The sequence below is a fragment of the Onychomys torridus genome, chromosome 8 (genome assembly GCF_903995425.1).
Source record: "Onychomys torridus chromosome 8, mOncTor1.1, whole genome shotgun sequence".
Lineage (NCBI taxonomy): Eukaryota > Metazoa > Chordata > Mammalia > Rodentia > Cricetidae > Onychomys > Onychomys torridus.
In genome coordinates, this window is record NC_050450.1 from 49,210,034 (window position 1) to 49,214,643 (window position 4,610).

The window sequence follows — 4,610 nt, forward strand, 5'->3', positions numbered from 1 at the left end:
TATTTCCCTCCTTCCTTCCTTCCTTCCTTCCTTCCTTCCTTCCTTCCTTCCTTCCTTCCTTCCTTCCTTCCTTCCTTCCATGTTCCTTCCCTCCTCCTTCCTTCTTCCTTCTTCCTTTTTCCTTCCTTCCTCCCTACTTCCTTCCTTCTTCCTCCCTTCTTCCCTCTCTCTTCCTTCCCTTTCTCCCTCTCTTCTTCTGCCCTTCTGTCCTGGATATTGAACCCAGGGCCTTGTGAATGCTAAGTACCACCACTCATCCCCCACACCCCACAGCTCCTGCAATGTATTTCTTTCCCCCCACCCATACTCTCCAGGGTTGCACTATGTAGCCCAGGCTGGCCTGGAGCTCATGACCTCCTACTTTATCCTCTTCAGCACTGGGATTAAGGTATGCGCCATTTTGTTCTGCAGAGCTGAGGATGGACCCTCACCCACATTTGACCACTGAGCCACCGCACTGCAGGCCCCTCTAGCTGTCTTGAGCTACATAACATGTTACTGTGAACCATACTCAGCCTGTCTACAACAGAACCACAGAACTACCCAGCTGAAGCCGGGACCTCCTGCCCAACTTGTCCCTGTCTCCTTGCCCTTCACTCTCCACAGCCTCAGATGACTCGATTTTCTTTCCAGCTTTAAGATCTCTGTGCTCTGTATTCTATACAAGAGTGAGAACACATGGCTCTGTCATTCCATGACTGACTTCTTTCTCTTTCTACTTAAATAATTTCAATTTTTACAATTCTATGTGGATGGGTGTCTTGCCTGTATATGTGTCTGTACATCACACATGTATCTGGGTCCACGGAGGCCAGAAGAGGACATTTGATCCCCTGGAACTGGAGTTACAGGTATTGGTGATCCATCATGTAGGTGCTGGGAGTTGAATCTGGGTCTTCTGAACAGCAGCCGGTGCTCTTAACTACTGGGCCCTCACTCCATGTCACGACTTCCTTTTCTTTTCTTTTCTTTTCTTTTCTTTTCTTTTCTTTTTTTTTCTTCCTTTCCTTTCCTTTCCCCTCCTCTCCTCTCTTCTTCTCTCCTCTCCTCTTTTCTTCTTTTCTATCTGTTCGTTTTATTTATTTATTTGTTTGTTTGTTTGTTTGTTTATTTATTTATTTATTTATTTATCTATCTATTTATTTTTGAGGCAATTGTTCCTCTGTGTAGCCCAGCCTGTCCTGGAACTTACTCTGTAGATCTGGCTGCCCTTGAACTCAAAGATCCACCTGCCTCTGCCTCTCAAGTACTGGAATTAAAGGTATATGCCACCACCACATCCAGCCTGACTTTTTTTTAACATAGGGGTCTCTAGTCCTATTCATGTTGGTTGATATAAATGGCAAGAGTTCCTTCTCTTTTGAGGATGAATAGAATTCTGTTGTTTATACACCACAGTCACCCACTGACGACATGCAGGTTGACTCCATATCTGGGCTACTGTGAACAGCATTGCAATAAACTTTCATTGTTGGGCAATCCCTGCAGGATTCTGAAGACCTGGGAATATGTAGAAATGGAGTTAAAGTCCAGGATAATCAGGGCTGTAGCATGGGTTTTTCCATTTATCTTATTGGAGGATTCATTGTGTGCTGCGAACTTGCTGTAAGAATGGGCCTGTGGTGGCCAGGTATGGTGGAGCACACCTAAAATCCCAGCACTCTAGATTCTGAGACAGGAGAATTTTGAGTTGCTCCGGGTAACTTTGTGACACCTGTCTCAAGAGAACTAAAAACCAAACAAACAACGATCAAGTGACTGTGTGAAAACATGCCATTCTCACGATGACTCAGACCCATTTTTTCAGATGAGAACATGAAGGTACAGGTCACTGCGTATGTAAGCCTCCACCAAGGCCTTGGACCCTGAAGCAAAGTCCAGATCTGCAGGGTCTGCCCAGAACATAGGCACCTAATGATCTGGGTCAATCACATATGGCTTCCTGAGAGAGGTGATACTTCAATGGAGAATTGTAGAAGGGACAGCAGGAACTGACCAGGTAGCAACACAAGATGAGGTAGTCCAAGGGGAGGGAAGGACTGAGGGAGGGAAGGCTATTCTGGGAAGACAGGAGCTGTTTGGGTGGCCTAGCCTGGAGAATGGGCAGTGGACAGGAACCAGGCCCCTGACGTGGGCCAGGGAAGATCTAGAAGTCCCCAGGCCTTGTCATCTTACAGCCAGGTCAAGCTAAGCCCCTACTGCTGAACCAACAGGGTCAGATCACCCACCTGTACTCCCTGGACTGAGGCGCAGTCGCAGGTCAGCAGGGTGGCTTATTTACATGCCCAGGTTGAGGGGAAAACCCAGGAAGTGTGGCCTAGGCCTAACAAAATCTCAGGCTAATAATAAACGCCCTGAGTAATGAGTGGCGTGGGCCAGGGCAGGCAGGAGGCTGGAGCCAGTGGCACAGGAGCGTGGTGAGTAGCCAGCTGTGGTGGGTGAGGGCCAAGAAGGTGCTCTGGGGGCTGGGGATCTAGCAATGTCACCACAGGTACAAGCTAAGGCTATTCAGCTTTGGGACAGCCCCAGTCCTGTACATGGGAGAGGGCTCCGGGTCCAGGTCTTGCCTGCCAGGGGTCATGGGGTCAGCCAAACATGTAGGGGGTTCTTTTTGTGTCCATGTTCTCCAGCTGTTCTCCTTGTGCCCTTGGATGGTTTTTAAGTGAATCTGATAGATTTTAGATACCTTAGCGTTTAGAACTCTGATCCCATTTAACTGTCATGAATTTCTAAGAACTCTTAAAGAACACCTAAGGTGTTGAACACAAAGTGCCTATGGTGTCCTCGGTGGCTAAGTTCAGCCCAGGTCCTTCATGGCACACAGGAGAAATTGGGTTCCATGTCTCAACCTCTCTCTGTCCCCATTCTGTCTTCTTCTTTTCCTTGTTGATTATTGTTGACAAATCGGCACTGTTTACAGTGGAGTGCTGATGGAGTTTTAGGGTTACCTCTAAGACTCCCCATCAGGACTCAGGGCTCACAATGGCTCCACCTATCCCCACACCCAGACTTGGCTCAGGCAGTCCCTTGCTAGAATTTTCATCTCTGTCCAGCAACCATGCCCACCAAGGATGTCAATATGTAAGTTTCACAGACAATTCCATGGGGCAGTGACCAGGGCCACCTTGACCCAAGAGGAAATGTCAGAGGACCTGGGACCAGGAGGGAGGAATCAGCCAGAGTGTTCTGGAAGCCACAGCAGCTTCTTGATGCTGCAGTGAAGGTTGAGACAGGTGGAGAGTTCACGTTACCACTGTTAATACCCTTGCCCTTGGCCTTGGGTGGGCCGATTCTCTTTACCTACAAAATGGCTCTCAAAACCACAAACCTGCTCTCAACCCTTCAGACGCTCTTGAAGAGTCACAAACAAAGGCTCTGGGAAGTTAAAAAAAATGACAAAAATCCTCTGGCTTGGAAAATATTTTAGCATTTCTTATATTTGTACCACTATGAAATAGGTACATATTCTTTCTGTTCATAGTTCCTCTATAACAATAAAAGTTAAAACAGTTACACATGAAATTAAAAATAGAAAACTATTGGCCAGGTGTAGTAGCACACACCTTTAATCTCAGCACTTGGGAGGCAGAAGCAAGTGGATCTCTGTGAGTTCGAGGCCAGTCTGGTCTACATAGTGAGTTTCAGGACAGCCAGGGCTACATAGTGAGATCTTATTTTTTAAAAAAAGATAATTAATAATAATAATAGAAAGCCATTAAAATGAAAGTAACTACCTTAATATAGTTCACATAACAAATAATTTCATTTTGCTCAAGTAGAAAAATGTTTTGTATGAAAATGAAATAAACCACAAGTATTTGGTTTAATAGCAAAAAGCTGTAGTTTGGCCTTCACTGTGTTCTTAAAACTGTCTGAGTGTTTCGTTCTAATGGCAGCATGGGACTGCTTGCTCACATTGGCATCTGACTGGTATTCAAAGACTCGAGGAGTCTTTCCTTCCTCTTTCAAGGTATTCACAACAGCAGCCAAACACGCCATGCATCCAGCTTTCAAAAGGTGGAAACTGACAAATTCGGGGGTTCAAAGTTGCCTTCCTTAACACCTTCAGTAAAGGGTGAGGAATCCCATCAGCGTGGAGCTTGGGACAGAAGTACCTGTAGCTGCACCCCTGCTTTGCACCTCTAAACAGAGTGACCTCACATTCCTCTGTGAAGGAGCCCGGAGCACCCCACTGCATACATGCTAGGTCTATCTGTGTGATGCAAGCTGCTTTCTTAAGTTTCTTTAGCAGATTTCAAAGAAATCTGCAACAGCGGTCTTCCATGGAACAGCAGCTGCCATCATGCCAGGAGGCCTTTAGAAACTGGAGGTCCTGCTGACTGGGCTTCAGGGTACAGGGGAGTCTCTGTGTTGATCTGAGCCCAGTGCATGAATCTAGTTTATGACAGCAATTCCTCCTTCCCTGCTATTCACCAACAGAGCTGTCTTCTCAAATCTGCCTCGGCCGCCAGCATCCTTGGGGGGTCTTCTGCCCATCCTAGGGGTTGGGTGGTGCTTCTGAGCTTTACACGGGTCTGGGTGGTAGATGAGAAAGAAGGGTAGACACAGCTCCTTCCGATCGATCAGCTGGCATTTGCCCTCTGTCAACC